The 17282-nt window shown below is 36.7% G+C and overlaps 1 protein-coding gene across 3 annotated transcripts in view; it reads left to right on the top strand.

The window, feature by feature from the left end:
- Positions 1 to 17282, top strand: part of VAPA (VAMP associated protein A) — a 70091-nt gene that overhangs the window by 21700 nt on the left and 31109 nt on the right. The gene's annotated exons all lie outside the window — the stretch shown is intronic.

Below are 17282 nucleotides of genomic sequence, written 5' to 3' on the forward strand. Positions count from 1 at the left end.
CTGTCCCCCTTTCTTTTTAGTCATGCCATTGACTTGTTGAAAAGGCTAGAATGTCCCTTATTCTAGATATGTCTGAATAAATTCAGAGTTAAATCTAAGGGCTTGATAGACTTAGGTTTCAATATTATTAAAAAATACTTCATAGATGTGTCACATCAGGTGTAGATAATGTCTGTTTGTCCCACTTCTAATGATAAGTTGATTGACAATGATAGCCTTATTCCTTCCATTGGAAAGTTGTATAAATATGAGCCCATTCATAGAAATACATACCGAGAAAAAAGACTGGACATAAAATGATGTTAGCAGTCACTAGTTCTGCTTTAGTATTAGGGGGTCTTTTATTTATGTATTTTTACTTTTACTTTTTAATTAAAAAATTCAATTTGCTTTTAATTTTAACTTACTTTTACTTTTCAAAAATTTCTATTTTGAGCATGCAGTACTTTTTTATTAATTAAAAAAAATTTTTTAATTAAAAAAATTACAGGACAGAAACGCAAACATTCTTAACATTTGCTTATTCCGTTCTACATATATATTGTATTCACAGTATCATTACATAGTTGCATATTCATCATCATGATCATTTCTTGGAACATTTGCATCAGTTCAGAAAAAGAAATAAAAAGACAACAGAAAAATAAAACAAAAACAGAAAAAAAGAAAAAATTATACCCCTTAACCCTCCATATCATTGATCACTAGCATTTCAAACTAAATTTATTTTAACATTTGTTTCCTCTATTATTTATTTTTATTCCATATGTTCTACTCATCTGTTGACAAGGTAGATAAAAGGAGAGTCAGACACAAGGTTTTCACAATCACACAGTCACATTGTGAAAGCTATATTATTATACAGTCATCATCAAGAACATGACTACTGGAACACAGCTGTACATTTTCAGGCAGTTCCCTCCATCCTCTCCATTACATCTTGACTAGCAAGGTGATATCTATTTAGTGCGTAAGAATAACCTCCAGGATAACCTCTTGACTCTGTTTGGAATATCTCAGCCATTGACATTTTGTCTCATTTCACTCTTCCCCCTTTTGGTCGAGAGGGTTTTCTCAATCCCTTGTTGCTGGGTCTCAGCTCATTCTAGAGTTTTTCTCGATCCCTTGATGCCGAGTTTCAGCTCATTCTAGGATTTCTGTCCCACGTTGCCAGGAAGGTCCACCTCTGGGAGTCATGTCCCATGTAGACAGGGGGAGAGTGGTGAGTTTGCTTGTTGTGTTGGCTGGAGAGAGAGGCCACATCTGGGCAACAAAAGAGGTTCTCTTGGGGATGACTCTTAGGCCTAATTTTAAGTAGGCTTGACCTATCCTTTGTGGGGTTAAGTTTCATATGAAGAAACCCCAAGACTGGGGGCTCAGCCTATAGCTTTGTTTGTCCACACTGCTTATGAGAATGTCAAGAATTCAACTTGGGGAGGTTGAATTTTCCCCCCTGTTCTCACCATTCCCCGAAGGGGACTTTGCAAATACTTTTCCACTCACTGATCAAATCACTCTGGAATTCATTGGGGCATCACTCTGGACAAACCAACAAAATCTCATGACCTACCCAAGATTCTATGTACTTATCTTGTTAAACCAACTATCTACATAAGTTATATTAGGAGACATGCAGTGCTTTTTGTATAGTAAGAGGAAAATTGCTTAAAAATTAGCTGTTAGGTAGGTTATACCTGTGAAAGAGTAGATCAAATATTTCATTTCTCTGTCTTACTTGTATTAATTTTGTTTTCCATTAATAACTTAAGTCTTTTTACAGTCTAAAATCTTTTTTTGTAATAAGGCAAGGTACATAAGGCTAAATAGAAAATGGGTGTAACTTATAACCATCAGGCATCAAGCAGTTCACAAGTGAAAGTACATGAAGATAAATAGAAAAGCATCTTTACCTGAAAGTTAAATCTAATTTAGAACTGTCCTGAAAAAGTTTGTAAATTGTAATTGTACATAAATTTGCTGTTGCATTATTGTTGGCATCAGTTGATGGTTCCTGTAAGAAGTATGTTTTGGGGTATCTGTTTAGTCTACAGTTTATTTCTCTGAGCAAGGCCCCTGCCTACTGACTTTACTAAAGTGGTAGATAAGTCTCAGCAGCCAGATTAGTAATTAACCTTTTCTGTGATGGACAGCCAGTAAATGTGCTGATGACTGACAAGTCAGAATTCTGATACCTAGCCTTTAAACACAGCTAGTTAGATAAATACTGATGGGCATTAGACTTAAAGTGATACTAACTTGGAGATAGGGGCTGATTTGGGCCATGTGCAAAAAGAGAAGCATTGAGAAGAGGCAGAGAAAAGCAAGAAGCAGATCTCATGATCCCAGGGATTAGATTCTCTTGTATGCATCCTCTTCCTGTGAGGCCAGATATACTACATTTCCTGTCATTGAGATGCTTATATCTTTTTTTTCATCACATGGTTGTACTTTCATCACCATAACCATTTCTTAGAACATTTGCATCAATTCAGAAAAAGAAATAGAAAGAAAAAACCTCATATATACCATACTCCTTACCCTTCCCTCTCATTGATTGCTAGTATTTCCATCTATCCAATATATTTTAGCCTTTGTTTCCCCTATTTTTTTCTATACCCCTCTTTATTCCCTTTCATTGATCACTAGCATTTCAATCTGCTACATTTAACATTTATTCCCCGTTATTTATTTTTAATCCTATCTTTTACTCATCTGTCCATACCGTATATAAAAGGAGCAAGAGATGCTTATATCGTCTTAATAACCTCTTAAATATGATTGTTTTTCATAATAAAAAATTCTGTTTTGCAAGATTGGATTTTTTAGTTTCTAAAAATGCTTTCAACTTTATGATTCTGTGACACACTTCACTTTATAAAAATAATCTAGACAGTGTCTTAAAAATTTTGTAAAAGAGACATCCATATACTTCTTTTTTTTTTTTTTTTTTTAAAGAGAGAGGGAGGAAGGGAAGGAAAGACAGAGAGAAGGAAGGAAGGATGGAAGGAAGGATGGAAGGAAGGAAGGGAAACATCTTTAAACATTTTCTTGTTTTATTGTATTTTGTTTGTTTGTTTGTTTTTTTTTTACATGGGCTGGGGCCGGGAATCGAACCGAGGTCCTCCGGCATGGCAGGCAAGCACTTTTGCCCGCTGAGCCACCGCGGCCCGCCCCTTTTTTTTTTTTATATGGATTCATTTTTAATGACCACACAGTATGTGCCACTAAAGTAGATCTAGTTTGCTTATCTGCTCTGGCATTTGGGATGTTCTCTTTTACTACAGTTGTTATGAACACTTGATACTTTTTCACAATTCAGGTTTTAATGAAACAGAGTTTAGTAATGTGTATTTCAGCCTTTAAGGGGTATGATTAGATTCAATTACTCCTTTTTAAAAATTGAGATGTGAATTTAAGAAATTATTAATAAGAGAGGTCTTTAAAAATATGAGTTTGCAATATAGTTTGATAATTTTTGGCAGCCTTTTATTGTGTAGCTGTATGTCTTTTTACATATTTATTTTATTTTAATTTTTGGGGAAATCTGACAGAATTGGAGTGACTGCCATACTTTGAAGGTATAGGCTACCTTCATATCATGATGTGTATTTCCTGTTTAGTTTGTTTCCCTGTGAAAAAATTTTTCTTTACTATTTTATAAAACCTGTGTGGGAGAGAGAACCTCTTGGTCTTGTTTTCCAAGTACTTTTCTCACTGCCAATAACTTCAGTAACAAGAAAACCCCCCAAAGATGTTTAGATGTTTTTCTGAATCTTTTCAGCCTTCACCCCCTACTCCCTAGATCTTTACAAATAAAAGATTTTATGAACAAGTTAAACAAATACTGGTACATGTTTAAAAGTCCCTTCTGATTATAAAAAGAAAATTGAAAAAGTATGGAGGAGTGTAAAGTAAATAAAAATCACTCAATTCTACCCCCTGGAAATAACCATTGTTACACTATAGATTATTTTTCAATGTTTTCTGTGTATAACTGTATGTTTGTATTCAGTATTTTTTTAAAGGTCATTGTGATTATTTTCTCATATTACAAATATTTCCCTTTTACAAAGCAGGAGCTTTATATCTATAAATGATGCTAAAACATTTATTTCAAATTCTCCCAAAACGTCCATTCTCGTCTATTTACTCTTAGCGTACCTATTTGGATTCTCAGAATTAATCTAGACTCTTTAATTATGAACCATACTTCTGTAGTGATCCAAAAATATTTGTACCTATTTCTGCCTTAATAAAAAATGTTTAAGTAGCATGCACATTTAATGCTCAGTCTTGAACACAAACTGGTCATTTTTATATAATTTTTTCTGTATATGTACATCTTATTTTTCTTTGGACGGTTATATAATGGACAGATATATAATTTATATAAAAACTGTTACAAGTCAAAATGCTCTACTTCCCTATCAAGATAATCTTTGTTCATTCTCACTCCTTGTTTTCAGGATTGTGTCTCCAGAATTGTTGAAGTCAGAGAGAGCAGCCTGTGCATCACAATGTCATAAAAAGCACTCCTAAACTGTTTAAGGTAGCTGTTTGCAAAGTGTGCAAGAGGTAGTGATGGTTTCAGGATGAATTATTTCCAATCTTTACCATAGAGAAGATGATATTCCTTAATTAAGCAATAAAAATCAATCATGGCACATAATTTTAGAGCTGAGAGTTGCTTCTGAGATAATTTCGTCTGCTAAATTCTAAAATAAGGGAGGTGAGAGTGGCCTAGGCAAGTTAAGTGATTTTCCTGGGGTTAATTTAGTTAGTAGTTTCAACTCTAAATCCTAATTCAAAATCCTAATTCAGCACACTCCATTATGCTTTTTAAAAAGGTTCCTACAATATTGTAACACGAATTAGCTTCCTGTTCTCCACAAAAAGCTTCTAAAGGAATGAAGAGAGTAATTGTTTTGACTCGTGACCTTGGCGCTTTCTCATAGTAATATGATGGGTGAGCATTTAATAGTATATACCTAGAACAATGCTCTATTTTATGAAAATGGTACAGGAGAAATAAGAGGCATGGTACCTGCCTATTGACTGTCTCTTCTAACTAACAGCTTTAAATCCCTAGAGTGGGAGTACCTTTTTCTTTTGTTTGTTTTTTGCATAAACATACACTGCTGTTAATTGGGTTTTGGAGATTTTTCATGGTACGTCCTGAAATCGTTTATTGATTATATAATACGAATAATCAGGGACAGAGAAACTGAGGAAGTAATTGATGCTTTTTTACTTAAAGTAAGGAAGTCTGGCTTTTATGTAAATCTCAGGATCCATAATTTTGTAATAATATTAGTGAAGCTTCCTTATAATTGGAATGTTTTTAGTACTTGAATAGCTAAACTTTCTTGAATAAGACTTAAGACTCATTTTCTTTTACTGGAAAATAGTGTTCTTTTTAGTTGTATAGCAGTATTTGTACAACAATATTTATTCTGTACCTACCATGCCAGGCATTGTTCTATCTGCTGATGATATAGCAGTGAACAAAAAGAGTCAGTCTTTGTGGAACCTACATTCAAGTCTGAGATTACAGTGTGTTTGAGAAAATGTATAGAAAAGGTAAATTAGTTACTTTCTTTTTTGAATTTGTAATATGTATGTTTTAGGGCTTTCCTGGATGTAAAACATTTAAAATATTTTTTTATTGTATTGTACTTACTTTAGGAAATGATCAGCATTGACCTATGAACCAAGGGAAATAAAATATCCATTTAGAATTTTTGCATATATTACTGATTTGGCTGCAACTTAAGGCTATAGAAATCTACCTGGAATGCTTATGAATTAGGAAATATAGTTAGGTAATTCACATAAAATGCATATAGATCTTTTTTTGAAGTTCAGGCTCTGCAGTCAATCACACTGGCCTGGTATGACTTCTCACTTCCATTGCCTTATAGTGTATAACCTTGGACAGGTGTTTTACTTCTCTGAATTTGAGTTGACTCATCTGTAAAAAGGAGGATAATAATAGTAAAAGTATCTATCTCTATGGGGTGTTAGGATTAAATGACATAATTCATACAAAGTTCTTGTTACATAGTGAGTGCCCAGTAAGCACTAGCTATATGAAAATGTTTGTTATTACTGCTATTTTTACTCTTACTGATGCTGCCATTGCTACTTTTACTGTAGAAATTTTTTTCAATTTTTAAAATTTTATTTTGTATTGTCAAACCAGAACAACATACAAACATGAACACTGTTAACATACAAACATTCCATGTATAGTGTACCATCAGTGGCTCACAATATCATCACATAGTTGTATATTCATCACCATGATCATTTTTTAGAACATTTGCATCACTCCAGAAAAGAAATAAAAAGAAAAAAGAAAAAACTCGCACATACCATACCCCTTACCCCTCCTTCTCATTGACCACTAGTATTTCCATCTACTCAATAGATTTTAACCTTTGTTCCCCATTTTTTCTATACCCCTTACCACTCCCTTTCATTGTTCACTAGTATTTCAGTCTACTCAATTTATTTTAACATTTGTCCTCCTTATTAATTTTTATTCTGTATGTTTTACTCATCTGTTGATAAGGTAGATAAAAGGAGCATCAGACACAAGGTTTTCACAATCACACAGTCACATTGTGAAAGCTGTATCGTTGTACATTCATCTTTAAGAAACATGTGGCTACTGGAACACAGCTGTACAGCTTTAGTCACTTCTCTTTAGTCCCTCTAATACACCTTAAAACTAAAAATAGGATATCTGTAAAATGCACGGAATGAACTCCAGGATAACGGTTGACTCTGTTTGAAATCTCTCAGCCACTGACACTTTATTTTGTCTCATATTTCTTTTACCCCTTTTGGTCGAGAAGATTTTCTCAATCCCTTCATACTGAGTCCCAGCTCATTCTAGGATTTCTGTCCTTCGTTGCCAGGGAGGTTTACACCCCTGGGAGTCATGTCCCATGTAGAGAGGGGGAGGGCAATGAGTTTGCTTGCCATGTTGGCTGAGAGAGAGGCCACATTTGAGCAACAAAAGAGGTTCTCTGGGGGTGACTCTTAGGCCTAATTTTAAGTAGACTTGGTCTGTCCTTTGTGGGGATAAATTTCATAGGAACAAACTCCAAGACTGAGGGTTCGGCGTATTAATTTGGTTGTTGCCACTGCTCGCGAGAATATCAGGAATTCTCCAAATGAGGAAGTAGAATTTTCCCTCTTTCTCGCCATTGCCCCAAGGGGACTTTGCAAATACTTTTTTATTCACTGTTCAGATCACTCTGAGATTTATCAGGGCATCACTCTGGACAGACTTTACCATAGAAATTTTTAGTAGATATGCTGTATACTATTAAGTATATATTTAATTGCATGATTATTTACATTTCACATGAGAAACTTTATTTAATGATATATTTACTGATTTTGCTGAATCTGTGTAAACTTATTATAATCATTACCATGCCACGTTATTTATTTAGTTGAACTGCGCATCCAGTCCTCCTCATTAGGTTTTTCATCTTTTTACTTCAGGTAGGAGGATGAAGTAAAAATGTAATGGTTGAAATAAATGATTGATAAAGACCTACAGTCCTAATGTTTAAAATAAAACATGCCTTCTGACATTTTTGTTGTTGCTTGCTGATTAGAAAGAATCCATGTTCCCATTCAACTGTACTTAGGTATGTATTCACTCAACAGATAGGTATTTAGCTAATATGACCTAAGGCCTGTGTTAATTATTCCAGATCATTTAGGGATAGATGAAGTATTGCTTCACATGGAGCTTATAGTCTATTTGACTGAGCTAGAACATGTACATAAATGTACATAATTAGTCCTAGATAGAAATAACTGCTAGGAGAGGTATAGATAGAGGCCACAGGAATTTGTGTGGTCAGTCATGTTTCTTAAAGATTTAGCAGCCAGGGCCTCTGCTCCTAAGATGTGTGGAAAGGGTAAAGATCATGGAGAATTGTTTCCTAGCAGGACCTCAGCTCATGAGTAGTTAGTGTAAATATGGAAGCCACAGACTTCATGAATGTATATTCGTGTACTTTTCTCACCCCTCTCCTTTCTCCTTTTCCTGTTTTTCTTAAAGCTGCATCTCTGGGGACTTTTCTATTTCTGAAACACTCAATATATATTGTGTATTAAATTAACATTTGTTTTTATTTTGAACTCATATAAATGAACTCAGCTTGACATTTCAAGAAAATTATCAGTAATTCACATAAAATATGAATGGATGATAACCACTTTTTGGGTTGTTTAATCAGAGTGCTTCTACTTTTAGCTTTTTTTTTTTTAAATTATATTACTTTTAGCTGTTTTTAACTTAATGTTTTTAGCCTTTAAGAGTCAGGGAGAGTGGGCATTTTACATGTTACAGGCTCGTGAGTTACTAATGTGTGTCTGTCATGCACTTTCTTACTTTTTCTCTCTCACTCTGCTTGTACTCACCAAGTGATAGCCTTGTCAGCTTTATTCCAGAGTAATTTGAATAGGTAGAGACAGGACCTGAGAGGAAGAAGAATATGCCAGAGGGACTAAGTAAATCTGTATGATACGTGGCTGAGAGAGAGGAAGATTACAGAGCTCTGTATAGGAAGGAGAAGAATAGGAATTGGGGATGTAGAGAGAGTTTTTGGGTTTGTTGTGTGAAAGGCTCTTAGAACAGCACCAGGTTTGAGGTCACTGGTGGGTGGAGGAAGAGGATTTGAGAAACTTGTAGGTTATGAACTAGATCATCTTTGGTGCTATTTGAAAGACACAAATAAAGTAATATTAACATTTAAAAAATAAAAAAAAGAGCCAAGGAATGGGAGAATGAAGTTCCTGTCATGGAAAAGGAAATCACTGCTGAATGCGAAAATCTTAGACATACAGTCTGAATAAAAAGGGCATTTCATGCTGGAAAAAGATTTTGTCATTTCAGGGTCTGCCTTCTGGGTCAGCTGCCCTAATTTATGTTCTGACATTTTTGAAATCTCAGGTTCCATGTTTTTTTAAACTTAAGCCCAAACTTTTTTACACAAAGGCCACATTTGTATATGTTAGATTCTGTCTGAAGGTTAGAATTTGGGGCTGGAAATGGTATTTTAGTTTACTACAGTGACACTTGTAGTGGAGTTAGTACAGATTAATAACTTGGCAGGCACTGTTGTGGCCATTTAGAAAGGAGATTCAAGGAAGAAAATAGAGTTATTTTGATTGGTTGTAGATATTTTTTTATTTTGCAGTTTTTTTTTTTCAGAAGCGGTTTTATTTATACACCATACATTCCATCCAAAGTGTACAATCGGTGGCTGTTAGTATAATCACAGAGTTGCGCATTTATCATGACAGTCAGTTCTAGGATATTTTTCATTGTTCCAAGAAGAAAAAAACCCATGCCCTTTAAACTTCCCTATTGACACTTAGCCTTGGTGTGGTACATTTGCTATAATTGATGAGAATGTTGAAATGTTACTATTAACTTGTAGTCCATAGTTTGCATTAGGTGTATTTTTTCCCATAACTCCACCTTATTATTAACACCTTGTAATAGTAATGTACATTTGTTCTAGTTTGTGGAAGAACATTCTTATATTTGTACTATTAACCGCATTCATTGCCTACAACAGGGTTCACTGTGTTATATAGTCCTGTTTTATCCTCTAGCTTTCCCTCTAATGACATACATGCTCTCAACATCTCCTTTCAACCCTGGTTACACCACACTTTAGTGCTGTTAATTACGTTCACAATACTATGCTACCATCACCTCTGTTTCCAAACATTTACGATCCATCTTACTAAAAATTCTGTGTATATTAAGCAACAGCTCCCGTTCTCTACCCTCATTCTATCCCCTGATAACCTATATTCTAGATATTAACTCCATGAGTTTGTTCATTATAATTAGGTCCTATTAATGAGATCATATCATATTTGTTCTTTTGTGTCTGGCTTATTTCACTCAAGATAAATGTCCTCAAGTTTCCTCCATGTTGTCACATGCATCCGGACTTCATTTCTTCTTATAGCTGAATAATATTCCATTCTCTGTGTATACCGTATTTTGCTTATCCCTTCATTTTTGATGGACACTTGGATTGTTTCCATCTTTTGTGTGGATACCTTTTTTTTTTTTTTCAGTAAGAGTTCAAGTAAATTTAACCTGTCTGCATGGAATTTCCTTGCTTTATATGAAATATTACATATAAACAATAAAATGTCATCTCTAACATGAAGTATATTTCAGTGCCTCCCACTGGCTGTAAATATTATTGCCCTACACATTATGCAGCTACTACAGTGCCATTCTGGGGCTTAGGCCAGGTTCAGGGCCCATCCTTCTTGAGATTGCCCTTATTCCCATACCACCCATGGGTTCAGGGGTTCCCAGAACATTGCACTTCTCATAAATTGGCTACAAATTTTCAAGTTGGATAGTTTGCTATAAGTACTAACAGAATTAAAGCAAAAAAAGAGAGAAAACAATACAAATCAGAAAAAGCCAAAGAAAGATGCATAGGGTGAAGTCTCAAACTCAAAGCTTTCATGTCTTCCTCCCAAAGAGTCAGAACACATCATCAGATGTATAGTGCCAATCAGGAAAATTCTCTGGAGCTTCCGTGAACAGAGTTTTTGTTGAGGTCTCATTTTGTAGGCAAGACTGATGGAATTAATGCCCATGTGATCAGACTCAGCCTTCCCTCTCTCCCCTCCTCCCACTTGCTCCAGAGATGTCTGGCTGATGTAGTATGACTTGGTGCAAAGCCCCTGATCATACAGTGGGCCTCTGGCAGGGCCAACACCCCTCTCCCTGTCACTAAACACCCGTGAGGTTGTCCCTACGTTGAACTGAATAACAGACACTCCTTTCAAAGGTAAGACAAAAGATGTAGAGGTCATCTCTCTGGGAACAGTGACAAAGACCAGCCAGATTCTTTCCTGCAATCATATTTTGCTCAAATTACAGATAATCTTAAATTGGGGTTTTAATAATTGTTTTCTGCACATTAAGTTAAGCTTTTGTTTTGGGCAAATAATAAGAATTTACGCATATATAAGGGATTAAGCTTTAGAGAGCCACAAAACATGAGTATTTCCTGCAGAAATTACTTCAGATGTTCACTTTCTCATCAAAAGTGCTTTTCGGGAAAAGATGGCAGCTTAGTAAGGCATGCGGGTCTTAGTTCCTCCTCCAGAACAACTAATAAAGAACTAGAAACACTACAGAACAGTTCGTGGAGCCACGACAGAGACCAGACACACAGTGTGCCCCATTCTGGAACGGCTGGACGGGCTAAGAGACTCCGCTGCGGTGAGGTCCCCGAGAGGCGCGCTCTTCCCCGGGCCGCGGCGGCTGGCGGCCGGAGCCCCTCCCTCCCTCCTTCCCGGGCTGGCTGGGAGCTTTGAATTGGCGGTTCCCCAAGCCGTGGCCCCTCCCCCATGCACAGCTTCCCGGGCCAGCTGGGAGCCTCGGAGCGGCGGTTCCCCAAGCCGCAGTGGCTGGCGACCAGAGCCCCTTCCACACACGCGGCTTCCGGGCCGGCTGGGAACCTCGGAGCAGCGGTCCCCCAAGCCGCAGCGGCCACCGCCCCTCCCCCACAGACGACTTCCCGGAGGGAAAGGAAAGAGTCTCCAACAGTAGTAGAGACTGAGTCCAACCTAACACCAATAGTGGCATTAATGAACAACTTCTGACTACTAAAAATAGGCCCTCAGCTCAGGCGAAACTTATCAAGGCGGAAGTCGCCGATTGGGCTAACTGAAAAAGAGGAAAGGGGGCAAAACAGAGCCTTCTGCGGCTGTTTCTACGGAGCCTTCGTTGCCTCTGGGCTCAGTGCTGGAATTACACAGGTTGCAACTGCCCTGAACGCAGAAACAGGCTGCTTTCAGGGCTCTCTACCACCTGAATCTTCCCCACGGGAGGGGTGAAACGCAACTCAGGTGGAATGCCTCTCTAAGGAATTCAGATCCCAGGACTTCACAATTTGAAGCCATTAAAACCAACCTACAACCTTTCCTCTGTCTCCACCACACACCCAGCAGTGAGAGTCTTCGAAAGTTAAAGGAGCCACAATATCTTTTACTGGTGGGACCCGCAGACAGACAAGTACTATATACTGGGCAGGATAAGAAAAACAGAGCCCAGAGACTTCACAGGAAAGTCTTTCAACCTGCTGGGTCCCACACTCAGGGAAATCTGATTAAATGCCCAAACGTCAGCAAAAAAATAACAAATCACACCAGGAAAATTGAAGATATGGCTCAGTCAAAGGAACAAACCAGTTGCTCAAATGAGATACAGGAGCTGAGACAACTAATTCTGAATATACGAACAGAAATGGAAAACCTCTTCAAAAACCAAATCAATAAATTGAGGGAGAGCATGAACAAGGCATGGAATCAACAAAAAGAAAAAATGGAAAGTCTGAAAAAAAAAAATCACAGAACTTATGGGAATGAAAGACACAGTAGAAGAGATGAAAAAAACAATGGAAACCTACAATGGTAGATTTAAAGAGACAGAGACTAGAATTTGTGAGCTGGAGGATGAAACATCTGAAATCCAAAAAGAAACAGAAACTATAGGGAAAAGAATGGAAAAATTTGAGCAGGGGCTCAGGGAATTGAATGATAATATGAAGCGCACAAATATACGTGTTGTGGGTGTCCCAGAAGGAGAAGAGAAGGGAAAAGGAGGAGAAAAGCTAATGGAAGAAATTATCACTGAAAATTTCCCAACTCTTATGAAAGACCTAAAATTACAGATCCAAGAAGTACAGCGCACCCCAAAGAGATTAGACCCAAATAGGCGTTCTCCAAGACACTTAATAATTAGAATGTCAGAGGTCAAAGAGAAAGAGAGGATCTTGAAAGCAGCAAGAGAAAAACAATCCATCACATACAAGGGAAACCCAATAAAACTATGTGTTGATTTCTCAGCAGAAACCATGGAAGCAAGAAGACAGTGGGATGATATATTTAAATTACTAAAAGAGAAAAACTGCCAACCAAGACTTCTATATCCAGCAAAATTGTCCTTCAAAAATGAGGGAGAAATTAAAACATTTTCAGAAAAAAAGTCACTGAGAGAATTTATGACCAAGAGACCAGCTCTGCAAGAAATACTAAAGGGAGCGCTAGAGTCAGATACGAAAAGACAGAAGAGAGAGGTATGGAGAAGAGTGTAGAAAGAAGGAAAATCAGGTATGATATATATAATACAAAAGGCAAAATGGTAGAGGAAAGTATTACCCAAACAGTAATAACACTAAATGTGAATGGACTGAATTCCCCAATCAAAAGACATAGACTGGCAGAATGGATTAAAAAACAGGATCCTTCTATATGCTGTCTACAGGAAACACATCTTAGACCCAAAGATAAACATAGGTTGAAAGTGAAAGGTTGGGAAAAGATATTTCATGCAAATAACAACCAGAAAAGAGCAGGAGTAGCTATACTAATATCCAACAAATTAGAGTTCAAATGTAAAACAGTTAAAAGAGACAAAGAAGGACACTATCTACTAATAAAAGGAACAATTAAACAAGAAGACATAACAATCATAAATATTCACACACCGAATCAGAATGCCCCAAAATACGTGAGGAATACACTGCAATCACTGAAAAAGGAAATAGACACATATACCATAATAGTTGGAGACTTCAATTCCCCACTCTGATCAACGGACAGAACATCTAGACAGAGGATCAATAAAGAAACAGAGAATTTGAATATTACAATAAATGAGCTAGACTTAACAGACATTTATAGGACATTACACCCCACAACAGCAGGATACACCTTTTCTCAAGTGCTCATGGATCATTCTCAAAGACAGACCATATGCTGGGTCACAAAGCAAGTCTCAACAAATTTAAAAAGATTGAAATCATACACAACACTTTCTCGGATCATAAAGGAATGAAGTTGGAAATCAATAATAGGCAGAGTGCCAGAAAATTCACAAATAACGTGGAGGCTCAACAACACACTCTTAAACAATGAGTGGGTCAAGGAAGAAATTACAAGAGAAATTAGTAAATATCTCGAGGCGAATGAAAATGAAAACACAACATATCAAAACCTATGGGACGCAGCAAAGGCAGTGCTAAGAGAGAAATTTATTGCCCTAAATGCCTATATCAGAAAAGAAGAAAAGGCAAAAATTCAGGAATTAACTGTCCACTTGGAAGAACTGGAGAAAGAACAGCAAACTAACCCCAATGCAAGCAAAAGGAAAGAAATAACAAAGATTAGAGCAGAAATAAATGAAATTGAGAACATGAAAACAATGGAGAAAATCAGTAAGACCAGAAGTTGGTTCTATGAGAAAATCAATAAGATTGATGGGCCCTTAGCAAGATTGACAAAAAGAAGAAGAGAGAGGACGCAAATAAATAAGATCAGAAATGGAAGAGGAGACATAACCACTGACCTCACAGAAATAAAGGAGGTAATAACAGGATACTGTGAACAACTTTACGCTAGTAAACACAACAATGTAGATGAAATGGAGAAGTTCCTAGAAAGGCATGAACAACCAACTTTGACTCAAGAAATAGACGACCTCAACAAACCAATCACAAGTAAAGAAATTGAATCAGTCATTCAAAAGCTTCCCAAAAAGAAACGTCCAGGACCAGACGGTTTCACATGTGAATTCTACCAAACATTCCAGAAAGAATTAGTACCAACTCTGCTCAGACTCTTCAAAAAAATCGAAGTGGAGGGAAAGCTACCTAATTCATTCTATGAAGCCAACATCACCCGCATACCAAAACCAGGCAAAGATATTACAAAAAAAGAAAACTATAGACCAATCTCTCTAATGAATATAGATGCAAAAATCCTCAATAAAATTCTAGCAAATCGTATCCAACAACACATTAAAAGAATTATGCATCATGACCAAGTAGGATTCATCCCAGGTATGCAAGGATGGTTCAGCATAAGAAAATCAATTAATGTAATACACCATATCAACAAATCAAAGCAGAAAAATCACATGATCATCTCAATTGATGCAGAGAAGGCATTTGACAAGATTCAACATCCTTTCCTGTTGAAAACACTTCAAAGGATAGGAATACAAGGAAACTTCCTTAAAATGATAGAGGGAATATATGAAAAACCCACAGCTAATATCATCCTCAATGGGGAAAAATTGAAAACTTTCCCCCTAAGATCAGGAACAAGACAAGGATGTCCATTATCACCACTATTATTCAACATCGTGTTGGAGGTTCTAGCCAGAGCAATTAGACAAGAAAAAAAATACAATGCATCAAAATTGGAAAGGAAGAAGTAAAACTATCACTGTTTGCTGACGATATGATACTATACGTCGAAAACCCGGAAAAATCCACAGCAAAACTACTAGAGCTAATAAATGAGTACAGCAAAGTAGCTGGTTACAAGATCAACATTCAGAAATCTGTAGTGTTTCTATACACTAGCAATTAACAAGCTGAGGGGGAAATCAAGAAACGGATTCCATTTACAATTGCAACTAAAAGAATAAAATGCTTAGGAATAAATTTAACTAAAGAGACAAAAGACCTATACAAAGAAAACTACAAGAAACTGTTAAAAGAAATCACAGAAGACCTAAATGGATGGAAGGGCATACCGTGTTCATGGATTGGAAGACTAAATATAGTTAAGATGTCAATCCTACCTAAATTGATTTACAGATTCAATGCAATACCAATCAAAATCCCAACAACTTATTTTTCAGAAATAGAAAAACCAATAAGCAAATTTATCTGGAAGGGCAGGGTGCCCCGAATTGCTAAAAGTATCTTGAGGGAAAAAAAAACGAAGCTGGAGGTCTCACGCTGCCGGACTTTAAGGCATATTATGAAGCCACAGTGGTCAAAACAGCATGGTATTGGCATAAAGATAGATATATCAACCAATGGAATCGAATAGAATGCTCAGATATAGACCCTCTCTCATCTATGGACATTTGATCTTTGATAAGGCAGTCAAGCCAACTCACCTGGGACAGAACAGTCTCTTCAATAAATGGTGTCTAGAGAACTGGATATCCATATGCAAAAGAATGAAAGAGGACTTGTATCTCACACCCTATACAAAAGTTAACTCAAAATGGATCAAAGATCTAAACATTAGGTCTAAGACCATAAAACAGTTAGAGGAAAATGTAGGGAGATATCTTATGAATCTTACAATTTGAGGTGGTTTTATGGACCTTAAACCTAAAGCAAGAGCACTGAAGAAAGAAAGAAAGAAATGGGAACTCCTCAAAATTAAACACTTTTGTGCATCAGAGAACTTCATCAAGAAAGTAGAAAGACAGCCTACCCAATGGGAGATAATATTTGGAAATGACATATCAGATAAAGGTCTAATATCCAGAATTTATAAAGAGATTGTTCAACTCAACAATGAAAAGACAGCCAATCCAATTACAAAATTGGAAAAGTCTTGAACAGACACCTCTCAGAAGAGGAAATACAAATGGCCAAAAGGCACATGAAGAGATGCTCAATGTCCCTGGCCATTAGAGAAATGCAAATCAAAACCACAATGAGATATCATCCCACACCCACCAGAATGGCCATTATCAACAAAACAGAAAATGACAGGTACTGGAGAGGATGCGGAAAAAGAGACACACTTATCCACTGTTGGTGGAAATGTCAAATGGTGCAACCACTGTGGAAGGCAGTTTGGCGGTTCCTCAAAAAACTGAATATAGAATTGCCATACGACCCAGCAATACCATTGCTAGGTATCTACTCAGAGGACTTAAGGGCAAAGACACAAACGGACATTTGCACACCAATGTTTATAGCAGCATTATTTACAATTGCAAAGAGATGGAAACAGCCAAAATGTCCATCAACAGACGAGTGGCTAAACAAACTATGGTATATACATACGATGGAATAATACTATTCCATCAGCTTTAAGACAGAATAAACTTATGAAGCATGTAATAACATGGATGGACCTAGAGAACATTATGCTGAATGAGACTAGCCAAAAACTAAAGGGCAAATACTGTATGGTCCCACTGATGTGAACCGACATTAGAGAATAAACTTGGAATATGTCGTTGGTAACAGAGACCATCAGGAGTTAGAAATAGGGTAAGATAATGGGTAATTGGAGCTGAAGGGATACAGACTGTGCAACAGAACTAGATACAAAAACTCAAAAATGGACAGCACAATACTACCTAATTGCAATGTAATTATGTTAAAACACTGAATGAAGCTGCATCTGAGCTATAGTTTTTTTTCTTTTGTTGTTTTTTTTGTGTA

The sequence above is a fragment of the Tamandua tetradactyla genome, chromosome 18, assembly GCF_023851605.1.
Source record: "Tamandua tetradactyla isolate mTamTet1 chromosome 18, mTamTet1.pri, whole genome shotgun sequence".
In the NCBI taxonomy this organism is placed as follows: Eukaryota; Metazoa; Chordata; class Mammalia; order Pilosa; family Myrmecophagidae; genus Tamandua; species Tamandua tetradactyla.